Below are 26,402 nucleotides of genomic sequence, written 5' to 3'. Positions count from 1 at the left end.
AGGTCTCAGATTCAGTTCTTGGCATTTCCATGTAATGCTTGAAATAATAGGCAAGATGGACCAATCTTCTGACTCACTATAAGGAAACTTCTTTGGTTCTTGGAATGTAAGAGGACCATTGCTGGATCAGAGCAAAGGTCCATGAAGTCCACGAAGCATTTTCCTTTCCATGGTGGCCAGCCAGATGTTTTCTTAGAAACCTCAAGCAGGATGCCTAAACAATAGACCTGCCCCATTGTTTGTTCCCTGGTAACTGGCACAGCCTCTCAACCTGAAGATTGCATTTAGCCATCATGGTTAGCCATTAGGGTTATTCCTCTAATTCCCCACTGAAGTCCTCTAAGCTGGAGTCATGGCTCATGACTATGTACTGAACCACACTTGATTTAGCATGTCTAATTCTCCTCTGCTCTGTTTGATTTCCTCCCATCTCTACGATGCATGATAAATCTCAGATCTCTCCCACCTTGTCATCTTCTGAAGGGAAAATAATTGCAGATAAATCAGTTTCGGACAGAATTTTCTTTAAACGTTAAAAAAAGAAAAGAAAGAAAGAAAGAAAGAAAGAAAGAAAGAAAGAAAGAAAGAAAGAAAGAAAGAAAGAAAGAAAGAAAGAAAGAAAGCCATTGTCAATCACCTCACTCCAGTTGCCATCTATCAGCATCTGTTTTAAATAGGTTCGGGTCCAAGCGTTTATCAAATATATCTGGAAGACTGGATTTCTCCAAGGCAATATCAAAGGGGCAACTTTACTATGTGCTAGCATAGAAAAGGAAACTGGAGTGACAATTTGGATGACACCTTAATTATGGGTTTGGATATGCCCCATAAACATATAGCACTTAGCCTATGAGCACATGTCCCTATTCACACTCTTTGATGGTACCGCAGAGCTTGTAATTAAGTTTTGCAATGTACTGTGAGGGAGATTAATGTGTTGTGTGTTATGTGCTACCTTATCTGTTGGAGGCAGAAGGAAGTTCGGTGAGAAAATGCAGCGTCTGTCACACTGGGAAGAATCTCGCTATGTAGGTACTTCCTCATAATGAAACGGTACACTGCAATAATATGAGCAAACAGGAGATTTACAAGCATTTGTGATAGCAAAAGAGATGTCGCAGGAAACCTGCCTAAATTATTTTCATTTTTTTTATATATATAACTGTTTCTAATTTATATTATAATAACCTTTGTATTTGTGGGAAAAGAACTCAAAAAAAGGATGTGCTAAAGTCTGCAGACTCTACAGTTTAAACAAACTGTTTGTGGGGAGGGGGTATGGGATATCTAAGTGCAAAGTTACTTGGACGTATTCATTTGCTCCTTTTTTGTTGTTGTTCTCAAGATGTCATCAGGTATTATGGAAAGTGGGAAAGGCACATGTTCAAGGCTGCATTCTTATAAACTTACCTGAGAGTAAGCAGTAGAAGTTACTTTAGCAGGTATACATAGAATTGAGCGGCAGGTGATTTGAGCCTCCACTTTCTGCAATTCTGATGGGACATCGAAGATGATAAGCACCTTGCTTAGTCCTGGCTGAGCACTACTACACCTTTTTCACCCTTTCCAAAACAATGTGAAAACTGGAACACAGTCGTCCTTTGAATTTTGTACTTTTCCGAATTCTGCAGTGCAGTTCAGCCAAGCAATGTGCACAAAAATGCATACACTAGAGTAAAGTGTGCATTGAACCCTTTGTGCATGTTGATGGCAAAAAACTGGGTTCAACAAACATAGATGGGCAGGGCATAATTAATAAAAATATTGGTATCTGAAGAAGTGTGTATGCACACGAAAAGCTCATACCAAGAACTAACTTAGTTGGTCTTTAAGGTGCTACTGGAAGGAATTTTTTTGTTTTGAATAAAAATATTGTTAGTGTTGTTAAATAGAACGTCCCTATTTTCCTCGGAGAAATGTTGGAAGGTAAGCACCTTAAGAGGCTTGAATAAATGTCTGAAACTGGAGGGAAGCCTACAACATCATTTCAGTGACCTCACTTGTAGCCCTGGACTGGCCCTTCTCCCCCTCTGAACCAGAATATAAAAGACCAACTTTTACATGTCAGATGGACACTACTGCAGCCAGGCCTCCCAGCAGTATTTTCTTTTATGCCTTTCACAAGATTCCCATAAAGACAGACTGAATCCGAAGAGCCTTATTTGAAGAGCCTTTTGTACTTCTTACCTCCACTCAATAACTCCAGTGGGGGGGGGGATAGGAATAATTAGATAATTTAAGACCCTGGTCTCAATGGACTTGTGCCTCTTTAGATGGGAATGTTGCCTGCAGAATTCAGTTTGAGCTGTTTGAGACAGAAAGTATGTAGAGAAGATAAGTCCTTGTTGTGCAGACAAGCCCCTTCTCCCCATCACGAAGAGAGGAGGGATACAAATTCGAATACCTTAAAAGGAGCCTTTCAAACTGGACTGCTCCAAGAAACCACCAGGCTTTTGTATTAAGGCTGTAATCATACGGTAACTTACCTGGGAGTAAGTCTCACCAGACAGTGTGGTACTTATGGCTCAATAAACCTGCATAGGGTTATATTGTAAAGCTAAAGACTGAGAGATATGAGTCCCTGGTTGGCAGTCTGTCAAAACAGAGAAGGAGATGTTTTCAAAGAACATTGATTCACAACATGAATTCCTTGCATGCCCACACCACTTTTAGATGTTCACATATGTGTGAATCTCTCTCTCTCTCTCTCTCTCTCTCTCTCTCTCTCTCTCTCTCTCTCTCTCTCACACACACACACACACACACACACACACACACAGGGGTTGGGGTTGGGGAGAGAAACACAGAGCAAACAACTGTCCTGCCTTCTTGACACCCATTTTGGAAGGGGACAGAATTAAGCACCTTGCCAACAAAGGTCTGTATAGTAAAAGCTATGGTTTTCCCAGTAGTGATGTATGGAAGTAAGCTGGACCATAAAGAAGGCTGATCGCCGAAGAATTGATGCTTTTGAATTAGGGTGCTGGAGGAGACTCTTGAGAGTCCCATGGACTGCAAGAAGATCAAACCTATCCATTCTTAAGGAAATCAGCCCTGAGTGCTCACTGGAAGGACAGGTCATGAAGCTGAGGCTCCAATACTTTGGCAACCTCATGAGAAGAGAAGACTCCCTGGAAAAGACCCTGATGTTGGGAAAGATAGAGGGCACAAGGAGAAGGGGACAACAGAGGACGAGATGGTTGGATGGTGTTCTCGAAGGTACCAGCATAAGTTTGACTAAACTGCGGGAGGCAATGGAGGACAGAAGTGCCTGGCGTGCTCTAGTCCATGGGGTCACAAAGAGTCGGACACGACTAAACGACTAAACAACAACACTCTATGCACCCTCTCCTGTTTAATGAATAATTTAAAAAAGTTTAACTCCTCACATGCTAGCTTGATTCCTGTTTACTCACAAGAAAATATAAACAGCACCTTGCTTAGTCCTGGCTGAGCACTACTACACCTTTTTCACCCTTTCCAAAACAATGTGAAAAGTGGAACACAGTCATCCTTTGAATTTTGTACTTTTCCGAATTCTGCAGTGCAGTTCAGCCAAGCAATGTGCACGAAAATCCATACACGAGGGTAAAGTGTGCATTAAAATGCCAATATCTGCAAAAATAACATAGAATGAAAAGATAGCCTATATTATGTAAATTACTTTGCAAAAAACCTCACATACATTCGGGGAAATTCACACTAAAATGCTGGTGAATTTTCTAAATAACAAAATTGCACACTGATTGGGTAATGAGGAAAACTTAACCTAATATTGGAAAGATAAGGAACTCAGAGAAACAAAACTGGCATATTGACCCATCTCTGCTCTGAGAATTACCTTGCTGAAAATAATTTCTACCACTTTAAGCTTTTTTCAGCTAGAACTCACTTGAACTCTGTTCTGGCACCTTTCAGGTTGGACGCCGTTGCCATTATACGAGAACAAGGGAGGTGTTTGTGGTGATTTCTGGCACCTTTTCCTAGAAAAAAACAGAACTAGTTGCAACTATAAGGCACATAGAAACCATATGGTTCAAAGAGAGGGATATCTACCCTATGCAAGAGGAACATCACTGTTACAGTCACATGAGCAGTCAAGCTGGTAAAGGTTAAGGTTGCATGATGGATGTTTTTGATCATGCGCAAAAAGAGTGTTAAGTGCCTGATGACATACAAAAATGCCACAAATTCCTGTTAAAGACTTGGGGGGATGGAGCAGCCAGAAATAAAATTTGTGATGGCATAGATCGACATCTGTTTGGAAATAAGATTGACATTAACTCAAAGCAGCTTGAGCTCAGCCTACATAATTTCACAAACGATCAAGCAGAATGTTATAATCAACAGTGTCAAAAGTGGCACTCATATCAAGCAGAATTAAAATGCTTGAACAGGCCAAGTCAGACTGCATTAATAAATCATTATAAGCTGTAACCATAGCAGGTTCTGTTCTGTTATGCGAATGGATTCCTTAAAAACAACAGCACTCAGGATGGTTATTTGTCAAGGAGGTTATTTCTTGCTAGCCAATGCTGCAATCGAGAAGCAGTGATTCTCTCCCAAATTTTGCCCAGACATGGGAGGTTGAAAAACATAGTAACTACAACATTACCACACATTTTTTTTTATAGCAGATATATTTGCAAGTATGCAGGTAAGAGGTGAAATAAGTGGTACGGACACAAATGAAAAGACCTCCGCTGTCAAAGAACACAATTTTTAAAATTAAGTGGACAAATGTGGGGGAAAAAACATACATCATAAAGAGATAGCACTGAAATAATCTATGTTCCTTTCTGCAGTCTGTCTGCTGTAAATAGGAAAATGAAGATCACATTTGAATAACAACAGCACTTGGTGATTTCTAAAAAGCCAGGGATACTGATAAATTGACTTTACTGTCCTCTACCCACGTTCCAAAATCTTTTTAAAAATTCATTACCTTTTTCAACAGAGTGTATCAAAGCTTCATCCCAACTCAGGTAATGTATCTGTAATTTCAAAGTCTGCCATCTGCATGCCAGTCTTTTGCTAAAAGCTTTCATATGCCTGAGAGCGTATTTATGTCAAGGAGCTGTGTGCATAAAATTAATCGGACAACCACAGCCGCGGTATCTATATCAAGAACAAAATTCTTCTCTTGGGGCAGTCTGCCAGCATATTCTTCAGCGTGGGACTGTAATGGCTGCCGTTTCATTGGATGACACTGAAATAGTGTTCTCATTTGCTCTTTGTATAAGCACATGGTGTATCATGGTGTGGGCAGTGGTGATGGTTTATCATTATTATTTTTTACACTTTGCATTCAAACAGAATCCTTGGGCAGCATCCAATAATGCCCACCTACTGTGCCGTTCCCGGGGGGGGGGGTTACCGTGCGGCGTGGTCTAAGTCCAGTCCTAGGTTGAGGGTGAGGAGGCTGTCGGGGCAAAGTGAGGAGTCGGGTGTGGTCAGGAACTCAGGAGAGCAGGTCAGGGTGCCGGCAGGAACAGGTTACCAACGATGTTGCTCTCGCAACCTGGGACTGGGCGGGCTGGCCTTTATCTCCTCCGAGGCAGGTGACTCGCCTCCCATGGCCTGGAGGCAAGCACTCCTCCTGTGGGAACTTAGTTCCCTCTGCCTCTCTGCCCTGAGCCTCTGCAGCTCAGGAGAGGCTGGAGGGTTACTGGACACAGAGGCAACCTCACCTTCCCATGACAGGGCTGGGAGAGGAGCACCTGCAGGCAGTGGGTCCTCCATCATCTCAGGGGCCAGAGCAGACTCAGCTGGTGTCTGCTCCTGAGGATCCAGCACAAGTGACGACCCTTCAGATTCAAGCCCCTGCTCAGCCGGCCCTGGAGGCGGGGACTCCTGTGCAGGCTGGGATTCCTCAGGTTCAGCCTCTGAATCAGATTCCCAGGCCATCACACCTACTTTCTGGAAATCCACTTGTGCAGAAGGATTTCTGGCTTCCCTTGTCTACACTTCCAGCAGTGAATCTGCCTCCTGAAATTTGCTCCAGAGATTCCCCAACGCTCCAGTGCATTTTTTTCCCCTTGAGGGGGTGAGAAGATGCAGGAGGGACCAAAGGAAGGAGACTCCCCATTGTGTGACCAGATGCCCGATAACACTATGTCACTCCATCTTTGCTTTATTCAAAACTCTGTATGAAATTATCACTTTTTCTCTCTCAATATTCTGCCATCCCTTCTTGACTCAAACCTCTGCTGTTGTTTAAAAGCCACCATTTTCTTCTCAGTGATTTCCTGCTGCTTTACTCAAAACACCTGCCATTGCTTGAAGTCACTACATTCCCCCTCTCAGTGCCTCTCTTGTATTGCTCCTATTCCATGGTTACTGCTGTTGTACAACCTGCTTTCACTTTTGCCGCCCACTCCTTTCCTGACTTCATTCAAATATAGTGTTGCGATATAGCGTTACAAATCTTCCAATGACATTCTTACACTTTTATTATACAGAGAGAAAAATGCTTTTCTTTTGTGATCTGGTAAACTGCTTCCAAGGTCACAGAAAGCCTCGATGTCCACATGATTATACCAATGAGACAATATCCAGCCTTTTATATTCCCAGTTCCAAAGCTTCTGAAGCATGAAGTAGCATATTATTGTCAATTTAAGCCTATTTCATAACCAGGTTAAAAAAAAATACAGCATAAACTGTGAGTCAAATGCTAACACTACTGGATACAATGGGAGTTTGGCCACTGATGCCAACAATATCCAAATTTCATCTTAAATGGCTCACTGTTTATTTCAGTAATTTGTTTAATTTAAAAAGTGTATTCAAAAACAATGATGAAATATCACAGGATTTCCCTCCTATATTAGCATTATTTGTGTTTTGGCATTTCACTGTTTGCTGAAGTTTATAGTTTTTTTAAAAGTGAGTTGCCACAGGACGTAACACAAAATGATGCAACATAAAGCAGACGCAACACGAGGTATGACTGTATTGCAAAAAACAAGCAATTATCTCTGGTTGGCTCGCGCAAGCCTCCAGCCCCCATCACTCAGTTGACCCTTCTGAGGAGTTCTTCCTGTGTCAACAGAAGAGACTGAACCTTTGACCTTTACGTTTTCTTATTTTGCTTCCTGTCTAGCAGCCTTCCTATCTGCCTATGCCTCGGACTTATTTGGTCAGCTGCAGCCACTTCCTCTTCCAAAAAGCTGTCTCTGTGGCTTTCTGCACCTGTTTGGGCTTCCAGGGAGCTTTGGCTGTGTTCCAGCCTACTCTCCATTCCTCCCTTATCAGCCCAGCTGCCAAGGTCAGGGGGAGTCAACGCTGGCAGCTGCAGGCTCTCCTGTACCGGCATGAAAGCCCAGCGTCCCTGTTCCTGACTGCATTCTGCAGCTGGCTGCGAGATTACACTTGGAGCTGGTGTGTTCATGACAAATATAATATTCCTGGCAGTGGCACAGGAGTCACTTCAAGCCAACCCTTGTGCAAGACAAGATGACTGCGTTATCGGCATACAGTAAGATGGGAAAAATGAGAGTTCAAGAGTGACATTCCACACCCCCTGAGAAGAGGGGCTGATATACAAGAAATGGCTGCATGTCAGATAAATCTGGAAACCTTATATGACTTTGTTACCCATTTCCCAATTACCAGAGCCAGACTGGAATCCAACATTGCTTCAAGGCAAACCCAAAAGGATAACTCTATTCATAGCAAACTGAAAGCAAATCTGTAGCAACCTCTACCTTCTCAGGCCTGTGAGAAATTACTCTTGAAATCAAATTAAGCAAGGTAGGATTTGAAAGTGTATAAAAGTAGAATAAGCATTAAGATGGATTCTTTGAATTGACTCTTTGTCCATGATAGAATGACTTGATTGTTTTGGAGAAGGGATAAACAAAAGCCACGAGGCCTATGATGTTCTTTCTGACAGAAAGCTGTCAGAAATAATCATGGTTCATTATAAAGATGATAGGACTAGCAGCAGGGCAACGAAAGCAGAAGTTCCATGCAGGATGCAATGGTAAAGGACATGCAGAAAACAAAAATGGCTGATCTACCTGTTGTAAACTATGTCATTTGTAATCTTAGGGCCTCCACTGTATAGTAGCAGTGACAATGTTTCTGTTTTCTTGCCTTTCATACACCTTTAGGGTCTGATCACTAATTGACGCATGAGGAGAGTGCCCATTAAAGTTAATGGAATTTGAAACTGAAATTAATAGAAGATTAACCCCTTTAGATAGCAGCCTAGCCCTAGTTTGCAGATTACTAAATCATTATAGGTGCAATGTGATACATGAGAATATAGCATTCATAAAATCTAGCAGACAGGGATGTATTGATTTTCCTTTGTCGCCTCTTGTCCCATACGTCAGAGGCCTTTGGTGGTCCTTGGCCTAGAGGCGATGGAAGTTTATCAGTGCCATCGCCAGATGTAGTGCTGAAAGCCTGATAGTTTAGGAATTTGGGAACACACGGAACTGTCATTTTTTTGGGAAAGTCACTGGTCTGTCCTATCACTTGTTTTTCATGTCTCCGTAGCAACCTAGAATCTTAGGCTTGATGCAAACCATTCCTTACGAAGAGCTCTTGAAGGAGCTAGGTATGTTTAGCCTGGAAAAGAGGAGACTGAGAGATATGATAGCCATCTACAAATATCTTAAGGTCTATCACATGGAAAAGAGAACAAGCTTGTTTTCAACTGCTGGAAGGGAAGGACTTAAACCAATGGCTTCAAGTTACAAGAAAGGAGATTCCGGCTAATAATAATAATGTGTTTTTGTTCTTTTTAAAATTATATCCCGCCCTCCCCAGCCGAAGCCGGGCTCAGAGCAGCTAACAACAGTAAAAATAACACAGTTTACATATCACAATCAATTAATTGAAATACACTCTAAAATCAACTCATTCTAAAATCAATTCCAAGTCAAATTAATGGCAACCATTGGGGTAGAGTTCTATGAGGATTACAAAAGGAGAGAGGGGGTCAGACTGTGCCTTGGCCAAAGGCCTGGTGAAACAGCTCTGTCTTGCAGGCCCTGCGGAAAGATGTCAAGTCCTGCAGAGCGTTCCACCAGATCGGGGCCATGGCCAAAAAAGCCCTGGCTCTGATTGAGGCCAGCCTAACCTCCCTGTGGCCCAGGATCTCCAAGATGTTTTTATTTGAATACCGTAAGGTCCTCTGTGGGACATACCAGGAGAGGCGGTCCCGTAGGTACGAGGGTCCTAGGCCGTATAGGGCTTTAAAGGTTAAAACCAGCACCTTAAACCTGATCCTGTACTCCACCGGGAGCCAGTGCAGTTGGTAAAGCACTGGGTGAATGTGATCCCATGGCGAGGACCCTGTAAGGATTCTAGCTGCAGAATAGTGCACCCGCTGGAGTTTCTGGGTCAGTCTCACTGACTAAACATCAGGAAGAACTTTCTGACAGGAAGAGCTGCTTGACAGTGAAACAGTCCGGACTCTCCTTCCTTGGAGGTTTTTAAGCAGAGGATGGACAGCCATCTGTCATGGATGCTTTAGCTGAGATTCCTGCACTGTAGGGGGTTGGACTAGATGATCTTTGGGGTACCTTCCAACTCTACCATTCTATGTCCAACATGCAAATATTCTGCAGAAGGAGAAAGGGCTTCACCATTGCTTGACTTGCACAAACACTTATCAGCATAAAACTTGACTATTACAGGGAAGTTCTCTCTTAACGACTTGTAATGGATTTCAGGAAAAGGAATTGGTATTTTGACCAGCAAATGAACCAGATGACTAAAACTAGACACAATTAAGTGAAGCTTTCAGTGAGGACATAGATTAGTCCTCAATGAAACTGCATACATGAGACTAAAGACCCTTGTACACAGATTTAATTTATCTGGAATAAATGCCACTTTCTGGTTCCATTCACACAACTGCTAATGAAAGTCGAATTCTGACTTCAGGCATAAGCATGCATTGGCATGGTGAAATAAAATCAATTGTTTTATTACTCACGTGGTACACTGAGTACTCAAAATGCTAACTTGTGAACAAGGCATTGTGCGTTTTCTATGGGCTGTGGGCAATTGCTCTGGAGTTCAAAATAAACAATGCAACCAAATTCTTTCAGATACAAATTGCAGTATATCCATAAAAAGAAGATTAAGCATTAAAACTGTCTGTGTGGAAGAATTACTTGCTTATGTTGGAGCAAGGTAAATAGGTCATCCCGACTCAGAAAACTGTAGGCAGAAACAAAGGTTCATTAATAAGCACAGGGGTGGTTAAGGGCATGAGGAGTAATGAAGCTGTGTTAAGTGATATTGAATATGAACCTCAAATGTACATTATATAAATTATGGCTGCCTCTTTGTAAAAACAGAGGATGAATGGTACATTACTGCCACAGGTGAATGATGTCTGCGTCTGGCGCAGGGAGGACCAAAAGAATGAACACACGATAGACAGGTATTGGGTTGACTTAGGCTGCATTACCGGATTACAGGTAAGAGTAGGTTTGGCTAAGGCTTTGGGCATGTACCCAGCATCAGGCAGCCTTCATGCTACCTTACAGGGACCCAGTGGTATCGACCCTGTCCTGGACCCAACTAATGGAGTACCTCCGCAACTAAGAATCAAGCCCAATGCCTTATCCACCAAAATTGTGACAGTTGCTATGAGGTAGGCAAAACCCTGTAAGCCAGCCAATTGGCTTACAGGGTGTGGGGGGGTCCTCCCTGGCCCTGAATATGACAACCGAGTAAACCAGGCATAGGCAAACTCGGCCCTCCAGATGTTTTGGGACTACAACTCCCATCATCCCTAGCTAACATGACCAGTGGTCAGGGATGATGGGAACTGTAGTCCCAAAACATCTGAAGGGCCGAGTTTGCCTATGCCTAAGGTAAACCATAGGTAAAGGTAAAGGGACTCCTGACCATTAGGTCTAGTCGTGACCGACTCTGGGGTTGCAGCGCTCATCTCGCTTTATTGGCCGAGGGAGACAGCATACAGCTTCCAGGTCATGTGGCCAGCATGACTAAGCCGCTTCTGGCAAACCAGAGCAGAGCACAAAAACACCGTTTACCTTCCCGCCAGAGCGGTACCTATTTATCCGCTTGCACTTTGATGTGCTTTCGAACTGCTAGATTGGAGGAGCAGGGACCGAGCAACAGGAGCTCACCCCTTCGTGGGGATTCGAACCGCTGACCTTATGATCTGCAAGTCCTAGTCTCTGCGGTTTAACCCACAGTGCCATCCACGTCCCTAAACCATAGCAAGGGTCATAAGCAACTTTGCCTGCTCCTCCACTGGACAGACCCCTCAGAGACTGGGTGGGTGATGATCAGTAAAGAGGGTGGCCTACAGCTAGTCACCCCCTTAAATACCCCAGGGGCAGACTGGGCACAGCTCCTATGCCCCCTATCTTTGATTGGCCTCATGGACAAGGCCCACCCCACCTGGAAGGCCTGGCATGTTCAGAGGTGGCTGGCCCCAGGTAGCCATCTCCTCCCCTGGCTGCTCAGGAAGATGGCGGTCTCCCAGGACCAGTCACAGCTGTGGCATGCGACAAATGCCATGCACCACCCCCAGAGCCTATGTGACAAATGCCACCCCCCTAATCCTATAAGCGTTTACGCACAGTGACACATGGGACTGAAGAAACCTAGTATTTTTCTGAGTTCTTTTTAAAAAATGCTAGCCTTTTTAGCAGTAGGCATTTGTAGAAAGAAAAAAATGCAGAACAATAGGTCAAACTACATGTTTGTTTGCTTTTTTACATAGTGCAGGGGTCTGATCCAGACTGAGATTTTCTATACCTAGGCTTCACAAATCCAGTATCCCCATTCTGTTGAGATCAGTATGCTTTGAAGCTGAATTGACTTCCTGGTTTACTCAATGGCTTATGCTGGTATGATTATTCATTTACCCAGTAATCTAAGATTTCAGACTCACTGCTTCTTTGCCTCCATATAATGTCTGAATAAATATTAGGCAATTAGTCTCATTTTGCAGCCAGTGCTTCTCAAACACTCGGTTCGATAGAATAGAGGCTGGCTTAAGTTTGGTTCCTTGCATGAAATATTTCACATATTTGAGGGTCGACTCTCCTCTTTGTTTGGTTTCCCAGGGAGCGGATCTTTCCTGTATCCTAACTCACAGTGACGGCATTGGAAAAGAAGAGCAAACTGGTTCCTTTTCAGTGCACTTCTCTGAAATTGGAAGGAAAAAGTCAGAAACAAAACACGTTGATGGGTGACATTTCAGGTGTTTTGACATAAGGATCTCACAAGCGCAGACGAAAAAATATCTCAGGTTCTTATAATTGAATCGTGAAGATACACACAGGTAGGTGAGTAATACCGACCACCAATCATTTCTCACGAAGTTGCCAGAGCCAAACGTTGCTTCAAGTCTGTCTGCTGAAACCAAGTGAAGCCAACAGCCATCTTTCATGGGAACCAGGGAACAACTCAATAGTGTCCATAACCATGAGGGCTTGATGGGTGTGTGGGGATGCTGAGAGAGCTGGTTTGATTATCATTTCTAAGTGACACAACCTGATTTGCACTTGTGATTCGAGGACCCGATCGCCGCTTGGGGAATAAAGACACAAGGACACAGTATGTAAGGTTAACGGGTAAGGAAAAGGCCACAACTTTATTGATTACAGCATGTGAGAAGGTATTGGCTTAGGCATTGGACCATGGAACTTTAGACTCCACCCACTCGTAGAGGGGTGAGTCTGAGGAGGGGTTAACCACCAGTAGGTGGAGCCTGTTGATGCTAATACAACTATAGGCTCTCTCCTGATGTCACCAAGGGTCGTGCCATGGCCCCCCGCTACACGGGCATCGGACAGGATCCACGACCGCCGGATTCCTTTAGCGGAATACTCGAAGAAAATGTGTGTGCAATGGCGGGGATGGCTGGCGCGGCCGCATTTGAGTGGCAAGCCACACCCCCGCCGAGCCTCCCTACTGGATGCCCAACTGGGGAGGGGTGTGGCGCGCCAGCCCTGGAGTTGAAGCAGGGGACGAACGCCCCCTGCATGATGCAGAAATCGTTTCCCGCTCACAAAACCTCCCGTCTGGGAGGAGGAGAGGCTTTATCAGACTAATACCCTGGGGTGGGGAACTGAAGGCCTGGGAGCAAAATGTAGCCCTTCACACATCTCTCCCTCTGGCCCTTGGGACTATGTTGCTTTCTAAGCCACACTTCTCATTGGCCCCACTCACTGCCTGCCTCAAATGTGTTGCCTTGCTGGAATGTGTCTTTGGACATACAAGGCTCGAACCTGCAAACCTTGTCCTTATCAAAACGATGTTCTAACCAACTGAGCTATCCATGTCTGGAATGTCATGTTGTATCTTGTTTCCAGAAGCATTTTCAATGCACGCAGCAGGCGTTGCACTTTGTAGTTGCTAAACATTGCCAACTTGCTAAAAATCTTTTTAATATATATTTTTTAAGTTAGCCTTTGGGGGAACCTTGTAAAATAAGAGTCGTTGAAATGTGTATCAGAAAGGTTCGGTGAACTGAAGAAAAATCCACAAATGCATGTTTTGATGCAAGTACTGGGCTAAAAAACAGGTAAATTCACTCTGAAACATAACATGGACAAAATGCTCAAGTACCAACCTTGGGTTAAGAACTTAATTCGTTCTGGAGGCCCATTCTTAACCTGAAACTGTTCTTAACCTGAGGTACCACTTTAGCTAATGGGGCCTCTTGCTGCCACCGCACAATTTCTGTTCTCATCCTGAAGCAAAGTTCTTAACCCGAGGTAATATTTCTGGGTTAGCAGAGTCTGTAACCTGAAGTGTCTGTAACCCAAGGTACCACTGTATATAAATATACCACCCTCAACCCCACACAAATACTCATGTTTGAAACACCTTAATGGCGTACTAGCCAACATGGTGACCTCCAGATGTGATTGAACCCTGAAACCCATCAACCCCAGTCAGCGTGATCAATTATCAGAGGTGATGGGATCTGGGAGACAGTGTGCCGTGTTATTGGTACGGTGTATTGATGGGAGGCCTCTAGCTTGCTTTTCAGGGCATAAGTGAGCCATCTAAAATAAATAGTATAGCATTCAGCATTTCTATGACCCAGTAAAATATGTCAGATCCTTGTTAATCTATTTCCAGTAGTAATAGATGAAACACCCCTGTCGTTGATTAAGGGCTATTCCATCTTTTGTTCTTAAAAAAGAAAGATATGAAAAATGTTGGCGAGTTGAGAATGAATTGGTTCTGAATTCATAGATCAATAAACAGAAGGAGATCCATCTTGTAGCACATTAGTGGGCCTTTGTTTAGCTTTTTCAAGGAGTTTGTGCGGACACCTTTATTTCTATAACCTAGAAACTGTGCGTGTTCAATTTACATAGAATATATATGAAAATTGGGTGAATTATGCAAATGCAATTTGCCCTAATAAATCAGCTGCACTTGATTTATTGGACACAATCTCCATTCGGCACTACCAGAAGTGGCAACAGTCTATTTGAGACTATGGTACCACTGCTTAGCTTAGATGCTTACTGAAATCAGTAGAATAATAGAAAGGAAAAAGCAAAAATGAATTTCTCTCGGCCTCATTCAGAATGGAGCTTACTTAGTTGAATTAATTTGGGGTCCATTGAATGGGATACAAATTAATTAACTGATGTATTATTTTGTTTCATTTTTTTTAAAAAAAATATGGACTGCACTTTCAATTAAGACATATAAAGGGTGTACATTTAAAAAAAACCCCAAAACCACCCAAATAAACCCTGACAATGCAGCAAACAAATCTGACAGATCCAAAGCAACAACAAACTATCAAAGATGTTAAAAAAGGAGAGGTTTATTTGACAGGCATAAAAGCATATTGGTAGCAAAAATATACAGTGGTACCTCGGGTTACAGATGCTTCAGGTTACAGATGTTTCAGGTTACAGACTCCGCCAGAAATAGTACCTCAGGTTAAGTACTTTGCTTCAGGATGAGAACAGAAATCGTGTGGCGGCAGCGGGGCAGCAGCGGGAGGCCCCATTAGCTAAAGTGGTACCTCAGGTTAATAACAGTTTCATGTTAAGAATGGACCTCCAGAACAAATTAAGTTCTTAACCCGAGGTACCACTGTACAGACATCCACCACTGCTGTGGTCAAGGCATGCCTAGAATCCAGCAAGAGTCCAAGACCCTCTCTCTGCAAGGAGCAAGCAAGAGTCTCACAACAAGTTATAAGAAGTTACACAGAACCGTTGTTATCAGTACTTCCTGTCACACTGCGCATGTCCAAAGAACACTTCTCACAGAAAACGTCCTTGCATAGAGAACACAATCTCAGCCTTCTACTGCTTCTGGAAGCCTCTTCTCTGTTCTTCTCTGTTTCTGGAACAAATGGTTCTCAAACACACAGAGAGAATATCCAACAGTCGCATGGTCCAAGGTGTGAGGCTGGTTTAAACCCATGCCAAGTCAAAATTGGGCCATATTGCCTTCTTTCGACCATCTCATTTCACCACCCCTCTCCATCACTAGGGGACTTAAAGGGTCATCAGACACTATTTCACTTGACTTTTTGAAGTTTAGGGATTTAAATATATGCCCCCCTTTTTTGGTTCTCATTCTTTCTGATATCAATGGACCCTGCCACAGGCATTCATGGTTTGTTGTTGTTGTTTAGTCGTTTAGTCATGTCCGACTCTTCATGACCCCATGGACCAGAGCACACCAGGCAATCCTGTCTTCCACTGCCTCACGCAGTTTGGTCAAACTCATGCTGGTAGCTTCGAGAACACTGCCCAACCATCTCTGTCATCCCCTTCTCCTTGTGCCCTCAATCTTTCCCAACATCAGGGTCTTTTCCAGGGAGTCTTCTCTTCTCATGAGGTGGCCAAAGTACCGGAGCCTCAGCTTCAGGATCTGTCCTTCCAGTGAGCACTCAAGGCTGATTTCCTTAAGAGTGGATAGGTTTGCTCTTCTTGCAGTCCATGCATATGTACACATATAAAGAGTCTCCTCCAGCACCAGAATTCAAAAGCATCAATTCTTTGATGATCAGCCTTCTTTATGGTCCAGCTCTCACTTCCATACATCACTACTGGGAAAACCATAGCTTTTACTCTACAGACCTTTGTTGGCAAGGTGATGTCTCTGCTTTTTAAGATGCTGTCTAGATTTGTCATTGCCTTTCTCCCAAGAAGCAGGCGTCTTTTAATTTCGTGGCTGCTGTCACGCATTCATGGTAACATCCAACATCCAACTAATGACCAGGGAGTATGGGAAATATAGTGCCTTACCCCTCAACTGTCCCGATTAAATAAGGACTCCCCAATTTGGGAGGTTGTGCATGGGGCAGTGATGAACTTTTGAGATTCATTTCTCAGTAGCGTCTCCAGTGCTGTCACTACATGAGCTATTGGTGAGAAGCCTAGAGATGTTTTACGCAGAAGAGGGAAGTAATTAAGAAGGAAAATTGAAAAGTCCCTCCCCTGGGAACTGAGAACTTCTGGTACACCACTGCACTGGCACAGTCTCAACTTGAATTTCATAAACAGATTTTATTCTCTTTTCTTTCCTCCAGAGTCATTCTACTCCATAACCAAAAGGATTTCAGATCAATTTACGGACCAGTTGCTTGTCAAGGAAAACGTGCTGCGAAACGTCCAAAAGGAAGTGTTCCTTTTTTTCAGAGCTTATAATGTGGCCGAGAGATATAATACTAATAATAATAAAGCAAAGAGAAAGAAGAAATCTTTTGAATGAGAGTAAACAAATAGCTTTTGGCTGAATGGTTTGCTTGCCAAGTTCCAACACAGGCTGGATTTTTTACAGTTCACTTACAGTAAAACCACCTGAAAAATGATGGCTTCATGAATGAGCAGAGAAAATATAAATAACCCTGCCGGCTTTCGCCTTGCTTAACAGGGGTGTCTGGAGGCAATGCAACACTGTTCTATAATTAGGCAATGCAGGGCTCCAGCCCCCAGTTATATGTTCTTCTTTAGCTAGAAGCAGGAATATTAGCTTCCAAATGCTCCACATCACTGCTCACTCTTTCTCTCTCTCTTACTCTCTAAGTAATACCCTTAGGGAAATGAGGACCCAGGCTCTTGTGCTTCTATCTTTATCCCATTTCAAGCTCTGCTTCTTACCCACAAGGCTAAGTAATGCACATGGCTTAATATAGCCAGGACGACGACGTTCGTTCCCTCTCCCCAGCCCCATCGCTGCAATAGCTCTCCCGAGCTCTGAGCTCTTTCTGACAACGTGCTTTGCAAAGTGATAAAGAGACATCAAGCTGCAATCCTTTACCTGTTTACCTGGGATGGGAGAAAGCTTCGCTGAACTCAGTGGGGCTTGCTTCTGAACAGCCATGCACTAGATTGCACAGTTATTTGATGCTCCTGCAATTGCCCTAGTTATTAAAAAGAAAATTTGCTGTCTCTCTCCCCCCCCCCTTGAACTAAAGCTGCAGTCCTAGACATACTTCCCTGAGGATATGCCCCACGGTGTTTAGTGGGGTTTGCCCCTGAGTATACTTCCATCGTAGGACACGGGTGGCGCTGTGGGTTAAACCACAGAGCCTAGGACTTGCCGATCAGAAGGTCAGTGGTTCAAATCCCCGCGACGGGGTGAGCTCCCATTGCTCGGTCCCTGCTCCTGCCAAACTAGCAGTTTGAAAGCATGTCAAAGTGCAAGTAGAAGGTAAGCGGCATTTCCGTGCGCTGCTCTGGTTAGCCAGAAGCGGCTTAGTCATGCTGGCTACATGACCTGGAAGCTGTACCCCGGCTCCCTTTGGCCAATAAAGCGAGATGAGTGCCGCAACCCCAGAGTCGGCCACGACTGGACCTAATGGTCAGGGGTCCCTTTACCTTTATACTTCCATTGGACTACACTGTAAGGAACTTTGCACGATTCCAATGTTTCTAATTAACATTTTTGTTTTCGGCTCCTTAGATTTTCTTCTCCCGCTTGCATATTGACTTAACTGGAAATGGCTTTGGGACACAAATATGATGATTTTTATTTAACATGCCATTTGGAGCAAGCAAAAGATACAGAATATAGCTTACCTATAAATGGCCAAAATGGTCTCTCACTGAATCCCAGTTACACACACACACACACACACACACACACACAGACAGACACTCTTCTGTTTGGTGGAAAGAAGTATGTGCTTGGGGAAATTCTTTTTCCTGGTGTTTTTTTGTTCATGTTACAGCATTAGTCAGAGTGCCAACAGCTTTTATACCTAGCTGTCTCGGGAATGTAACATTTTCTGTTTGGTGACCCATTTACACAATACAAGATTGTTCTATACACAGCAACCTTCAACACAAACTTTATGTGAAAGTTGCAAATAGCTTACTGTTTTTCACATATATCGAAAATAAACATTATTTCTATGCAGATAACTTACTGTGATAAAATGCAAATTTACACAGAAGACAGATAAAAAATAAAATAAAATCCAACTGCAATACAGTGGATGCTCTGTATATTTTCTTGTTTTGTGTATGATCATGTGTTTATATTAACATATATGTCTATCTGCCTCAACTACAATTTCATCAGACAGGCCTAGATAAACCATATGTAAAGATACTTAGGCTTTTTAAAAGCAGAAACTTAACTTTTTTCCTTAAACACACACACGCAAAAATATTCACTTTTGGTCTTTTTTAAAGATACAAATTTAATATGCAACAAATGTAATGATTATATGCATTGAAGTTTGAAAAAAGAAAAGAAAACTAATGTACGGGTTTGCATTTGCAAAGTAGAAAAGTATGTATTAGGTATGAGAAATTTCACTCTGGCAAATGCAGAAAAGTTAGATGTTTCTGTTACAGTCTTTAGGAAATGTGTGCAGGAAGGTGAAACTTGAGATCTAAGCTTCTTTGTCACTGATGGACCCAGCAGCAGCAGTAGCAGTAGCAGTAGTAGTAGTGGCTAAGCTCTGTGGGCATGATACAAGCAAGCTGCTTAGGATCTGTCTCTTTGGGACCAGAGAGAGGAAAGTTCTTGGATTGTGTTAAGGACAAGGAAGACAGGACCGCACTGCTTCCTTCCTTAAGAGCAATGCATTACTTTGTATCATGTATGGTTTATTTGTAACAATTGCAAGACTGTTTGCAATAAAGTTTAAAATTCATTTCTTGTGATGGTGAGAATTTATTTCTACTCTGCACAAGGTCCAGCTCTGGCATTCGTTTGCAGGAACTCTGGTATTCTTTGTTTCTTTTAATAGTTTTATACTTTTTGATGGTTCTAATAGCCACGAAATCATCAGTATTGAAATAATAATACTGACCTACCTCACAAGGTTGCTGGAAGAATTAAAAAGCTATAATATGTTTGAAACACTAAAAACCCTCAAAGGAGAATACTACAAAACTGCTAACACACACACATCTTTATTAAAATTTAAAACTTAATCAGTGGCTCAAGCTTAAGTAAGTATTGGGACATGGATAAAGATAATTGAGGTGTTGTTGAGAAACAACATCAGAGAAAACCTCAGGAGGTAGAAAACATTAATCTTTGGCCTAAAGGGTGGGCTAAAATGCAATTAAAATGATTTCTGCCCTGCAACTTAATTACTTGTGAGTAACAGTTTAAAATAATGTCCTCGGAGAATTCTTCATTGCTTCATAAATCTACAAAGGCGGGGGGGGGGGGTGCGGTTTATTGAAGGCAAAAATGAGGTCTGATAATGAAACTCAAGAAATGAAGACAAATATTTAATAGCATGCCCATGTCGAAAATGATGTCCAATCAATATTAGCAGCACTTCTTCACTTAAGTGGTTCAGAGGTGGAATCAATGTCATGGGGTCAAAAGCGAAGAAACTCAAATCCCATGACACCTTGCTTATAGGAGGCAACCACATCCCTCTATGCACAAAGGCTCTCAGTTGATGATATTTGCTGAACTGCCCATTACCTCGGAACGTGCACCCCCCAAATCTGCATGTGCAATGGTGAAAACAAATGGAGATTTAATAGGCCACAGAATTGGGGCTCACAGAATTGATCCCCATCCCACATTGTGGTACCCATGTCTCTCCTGCAAATCCTTCCCTCCTAGAAATGTTTTGCCTCAGCTGACCTTCCCTCCAGGCAGAGAGCTTTTCTTAGATAGCTGGGGTGGATAAGGCAGGCTTAAAATTAACCTGGGAGAAGCACTTTTAGAGAACAACCTTTTACAGTAGGGAAGGGAGACCTGTGGCCCACCAGTTACTGTTGGATTAAAATGACCATCATTCCCAGCCAGCATGGCTGATGGTCATGGAAGGTGAGTTTTATTTTATTATTATTATTTTTAAGATAAATGAAATGGTTTACTTACATTTCAGTGCAGGCAGCAAATACATCCCACTTGAAGGTTAGAGTTTTAGTGCAACAGCAACTGAAAGACCACAGGCTCCCTGCCTCCATCCTGCAGGCAGGGAAGATATAGCACCATCTTCCATCCACCAGTTCTGTCATGCAAGGGGAGTTATGATGACTCACCCTGATTCTTTTGACAGGAGCGGTAGCAGTTTAGTCCTTCCCCTTCATGTTTACTTCATAACTCTTACATGTGCAGATGTTTCTGGATTGCAATCATACAATTATTAATTAATTAATTAATTTTATTTATACCCCATCCTCCCCGGCTAGAGCCAGGCTCAGGGTGGCTAACACCAGTAAAATTACAGTAAAAACATAATGGGGGGGGGGGACAATTTAAAATACAGGTTAAAACTCAATTTAAAATGCAGCCTCATTTTGAAAGTAGCCCATAAATCAAAACCACAAGGGGAGGGAAACATGAGGGTCAGACTGAGTCCAAACCAAAGGCCAGGCAGAACAGCTCTGTCTCGCAGTCCCTGCGGAAAGATGTCAAGTCCCGCAGGACCCTAGTCTCTTGTGACAGAGCGTTTCACCAAGTCAGGGCCAGTTCTGAAAAGGCCCTGGCCCTAGTTGAGACCAATCTAACCAACTTGCGACCTGGGACCTCCAAAATGTTGTCCTTTGTGGATCTTAAGGTCCTCCGTGGGGCATACCAGGAGAGGCAGTCCTTTAGCCTCTTCCCTCTCCTGAAGATATCCTGCAAGTCAGCAGATACATGTGTGTGTGTGTGTGTGTGTGTGTGTGCTTTTGCATTTAAAAATGTAAAATAGCATACTAAAGAATTGTATGACAAGGTGGAGGAGCTCTTTGCAAAACAACAACAACAAACATTGGCAGCCAAAGGATGGGTTTCTTTCCTTCTCACACTTCACTTCACAGAAACAGGGCTGCCAGGTTGTGAGCCAGGGAATTCAACTTTAGCCAGGTTGTGAGCCAGGGAATTCAACCTTTAGCATGAACCACACTGCAGGCTCCGGATAGTATGTGGTGTTTTGTTTCAGTTTGCAGTATTTATTATAAATGAAGAGGCTGATGCTGGCTGGGCCGGTCCCATCCCAAGTGCCATTAAAATTTCATTAACTGCCCCTAAAACAGAAAGGCTTTTTCTTTTTGTTTCTTCTTAATCCACCAGACGGAGCAAGGCTGTTCCGATGGCCTTCGAGATTGCCGATAAAGAGCTGTCATTGTCCTGCTAAAACTGTGCAAACACCCCTTTCTGCAGTGCATGCCTGCAGAAAGAAAGAGAGGAAGGAAAATAGGGGACAGCAGCCTTGCTGCAACAGTGAGGCCATTGAACTTTGGAAATCAGGTCAAGTCCCGAGGCAGACGTGAAAGGAATCAGTTATGACTTTGCGCCAGCTCCGAGACATTTACTGTACCTGAGTCCTTGCACAGCAGCCCCTGGAAGCATGGGATACATAGGCCCTTTTGGAAGCTGTCGCTGCCCATGCCACAAGGAAGCTATTTTTAAATTTAAAATAAGTTATCCGCTGATTTGTGACTATGTTTGTGGAATGCCCTCCCTGGTGAGGTATCTTTCTCCCCCTCTCTTTATTAACTTTCAGGATGAAGCATTCTTGTTGACCCAGGCATTTGATGGCTGAAAGTTTCTCTCCTTGGCAACCTTCAAAACATTTTAAATATGGTGTGGTTTTTAATTTCCTATTGCATTTCTTTATGCTGATGTGTTTGCTGACATGGGTAACTTTGGGAAGAAGGGTGGGGTGTAAATGTGGGATTGCAGCAGCCTGAGTGGTGGAAGGAAAACAGCTCCCTGATGCAAGGCACATTTCCACCTGGCCTAGGGGGCGGGGCCCAGACTCACCTTGAACAGCTAAAAGAGGCTCCTGTGAGGCTGGAAGGACATCGCTGGAACAACTCTTGGGTTGGGGCTGTTGGAGATAAGCAGTGTCCAGTGCACAGCGGAATGATGAAAAGTACGTGCCAACATGCTCTATATTGCTTTATTTACATTTCAAAGCTGGTAAGTTACAGAAAAACATTTTCCCTCTGCCGGAGCAGAGAAAGGCATCTTCTCTCCTCTAAAGCACGGAGAGAATCTCAAACTGAAACTGCAAAGAACAGTGATAAACAGGAAACCAGTGTACGTCACATCCAGTCTCCGTTCCCGTGAGAAACCCAACAGTGCATTTACTGTGGAATGTAAACAACCTGTCTCGTGACAAGCACTTCGCTGCACAGAGAAGAAAGCAGAAACCAACATCCTCCCCCTTTCTGTGAACATCTCTGGGCAGCGTGTTCGTACAATATCAGTACAAACCCAACTTCTGCACATAGGTACAGTGTTGATCCCTTGATACAATCTTGGACAATACATCAGCAGGAATTTCATTACCTGGCATATAGGACACCGTTACGAGTCCCTTCTGAATACGTTCCCTAGCATGTTGCAACTTCAATTGCAAGTGCTTCGTGCTTTGCTTACAACCTCCAGAATTCAGCAAAGCCAAACATGCTTTGTTGTCCTGGTAAACCTGGATTGGACATTTGACAGGAATTTTCATGTCTTTGCACAATTGTAACAACCATTCACAATCTTTAAGTGAATAAGACAGTGCATTCAGTTCAGCTTCACAAGTACTTAAGCTAACTGTTGTTTGCTTCTTGCATGACCAATCAAATAGACCCTGATTGTACTTATAGCAAACTCCAGACGTACTTTTCCTGTCTGTAGTGTCACTTCTAAAACTTGCATCTGCAAATATCTCAAGACCACCAGACTTCTGATTGTTAAATCTCAGTCTGTAATGCATAGTGCCTTTCAAATACCGCGCTATGCGTTTCAGAGCTTTCCAATCCTTAACAGTAGGATTGTTGACTTGTCTGCTTAACAAATTACAGCTAACAGCAATGTCTGGTCTTGAACATCTGGCAATGAAGTTTAACTTGCCTAGCACACTTCTGTACAGTGTAGTGTCAGAAAATGCTTCTTCAGTGTCATCTACCTGATAACCTGTTATCATCGGTGTGTCCACAGGGTTAGCATCCATCAGGTTTAGTTTGCTTAACACATCAGCAATTTTCCGTGACTGGTGTACTAGAATGTTACCATCTTGATCTCTCTCTATTTCCAGAGATAGGTAGTTGTTTACCTCACCAAGATCTTTCATGTCAAAGTGCTCTTTCAGTTGAGCTAGGGCGTTATTGTACATTGTGACATCTTTCCAAAAGAATAAAAGATCATCAACATAAAACAAACAATACAGTTTCTTTTGCCCCTCCTCTTTGACAAATACACATGGATCAGCTTTCCCTTGCTGAAAACCTAGAGAAAACAATACTTCAGTGAGTTTTGTGTGCCAACACCGTGCACTTTGTTTGAGACCATAAAGGGACTTCTTCAGAGCACAAACAAATCCCTGTTTTACCTGTACGCCATCAGGTGGAAGCATATAAAGTGATTCATCTAGAGATCCGTACAGAAAAGCTGTATTTACATCATGGTGACTAATGTGTAGATTTTCCTCTGCAGCTAGCTTGAGCATAAGCCTAATGCTCTCATACCTCACTGTGGGTGAGTAGGTCTCGTGATAGTCTTCACCTGGTACCTGTGCAAAACCTCTGGCTACCAATCTGGCTTTGTGTCTGACTATCTTGCCATTTTGATCAGTCTTCGCTTTGAAGACCCATTTGCTTCCAAGCAGTTTCATTCCTGGAACTACTGGAACTAGGTCCCATGTTTTGTTCCTTTCCAAGGAATCAAGCTCAGCCTTCATGGCATTTAACCATGGCTCAGCTTCCTTTGAAGCCAAATCCTGGATTTCTTGGAAACTTGAAGGTTCAAATACCTTCTTGGAGCTTTTAACAGCTGTTACTGCTATCTTAGCAAACTCATCAGCAAATCTCTTTGGAGGTCTGCCTTTTGTGGCTCTCTGTGACCTGCGAATTAGCCTTAAGTCTTCAACACTCTCCTCTTCCTTTTTAGGAGAAAAGTGACCTATTGTGAACAATGGTTCCTCCAATTCCTGATCAGAGCTTTCAGAGGGTCGCATAGAGGCTTTCGCACTCTTGAAATCCTCTGAATCACCCGATTCAGTTTCAGACTCAGAATCAGAACCTTCATCAGTGGGTGTGGGTTGTTGCGGTTGCTTTTGATTATCCTCAGTCTCATCACTGTCATCAGGATAACATTGGAAAATTCCCACATTCTCCCCCCACTTGGCATTGTACTCAACATTTCTTGTGAGCTTAATTTCCTTTGAGTCAGTCATCATTATTCTGTGAGACCCTTTCTGATAACCTAGAAAGATACCATGCAATCCACGCTTGTCTAACTTGGAGTTTTGTGGTGAGTGAACCCACATGTCAGAACCAAAAATTTTCATGTGTTTGATGTATGGCTTCTTGCCAAACATCTTCTCATAGGGGGTACAACCAATCGCCGAAGATAACCTGTGATTGTAACTGTAAACAAAACACGAGAGAGATTCGGCCCAATAACTCTCTGGAAGATTTGCATCATGCAGCAAGGTTTTTAACCCTTGAAGCAATGTCTGATTTGCTCGTTCCGCAAGTCCATTCTGCCATGGCGAGCGAGGACTAGACAAATCGTGTTGAATTCCTTTCTCAGTCAGAAAAGCTTCAAACTGCTGAGAAGTGAATTCTCCCCCCCGGTCAGTGAAAAGAATCTTTATCTTCTTACCATGCACATTTTCCAACCAAGCACAGAATTCCTTGAACCTTGGAAAAGCCTCTGATTTCTGCTTGAGATTGTACACAAAAATATACCTGGAAAATGCATCAATGAGAACCATGAAGTACCTATTTCCACCTAAAGAGGGCGCTAGTGGTCCAACCAAATCAGCACGAATAAATTGGTATGGTTCTGTAGCTTGCCTGGCAGGCTGCCCGGAGCAGTAGCACATACCTCACATCAATCATTTTGACGCGCAGAGCAGATACCGTGCGATCTGTCCCTCTGCCGCTGTTCCGATCCTCTGCCGGCACGCCGTTTCTTTGCTCCTTTGTTCCTTTGCCAGGAGCCCGACTTCTGGAGTCCATTCTCAAAACACTGCGTTTTTCTGGGCCCATAACCAAATGTTGGAGATAAGCAGTGTCCAGTGCACAGCGGAATGATGAAAAGTACGTGCCAACATGCTCTATATTGCTTTATTTACATTTCAAAGCTGGTAAGTTACAGAAAAACATTTTCCCTCTGCCGGAGCAGAGAAAGGCATCTTCTCTCCTCTAAAGCACGGAGAGAATCTCAAACTGAAACTGCAAAGAACAGTGATAAACAGGAAACCAGTGTACGTCACATCCAGTCTCCGTTCCCGTGAGAAACCCAACAGTGCATTTACTGTGGAATGTAAACAACCTGTCTCGTGACAAGCACTTCGCTGCACAGAGAAGAAAGCAGAAACCAACAGGGGCAACTGGTTAAAATGCTTTAAATGGCTCTAATTCTGGTTCCTCTGTTTTGTTTTTGTCAGGTTGGTGTTGGTTAAATGTTTAGTTGGGGTTGGTAGTTATTTTAATTTGGGTGTACAGTAGTACCTTGGGTTACAGACGCTTCAGGTTATAGACTTCGCTAACCCAGAAATAGTACTCAGGTTAAGAACTTTGCTTCAGGATGAGAACAGAAATTGCGTGGCGGCAGCGGGAAGCCCCATTAGCTAAAGTGGTACCTCAGGTTAAGATCAGTTTCAGGTTAAGAACGGACCTTCCGAATGAATTAAGTTCTTAACCACTGTAACGGTAAACTGTTTATTATTGTAGCTATCATTATTATTATTGTTATTATTAGTTTGTGTTGATTTATTGGTTTGTTTGTTGCTTGTATAGGATATTCTGTTCTTTAATATTTGAAGTTTTGTTGTGTTTTTATATGTGCTGTAAGCCGCTCAGAGTCAGTAGAGGAGGAAGAGGGTGTGGTGGGGGCAGGTCATCCTGGCTGTCACCACTGGGGGGGGTGACAAAATGCCAGACAGTACTCACTGTGGGGCCTGCAGCGCGCCCGAGCTATGCATCTCTCCTGGGAGTGACATGGTGGCTTGGGAGCCCACAGGCTCTGCACTGCCCAAACAGTCCGCCCGCCA

Source organism: Podarcis melisellensis, assembly GCF_964234715.1.
Source record: "Podarcis melisellensis genome assembly, chromosome: 10".
NCBI lineage: Eukaryota > Metazoa > Chordata > Lepidosauria > Squamata > Lacertidae > Podarcis > Podarcis melisellensis.
The sequence above is the reverse complement of the archived record's forward strand: the minus strand, read 5'-3'. Positions refer to the sequence as shown.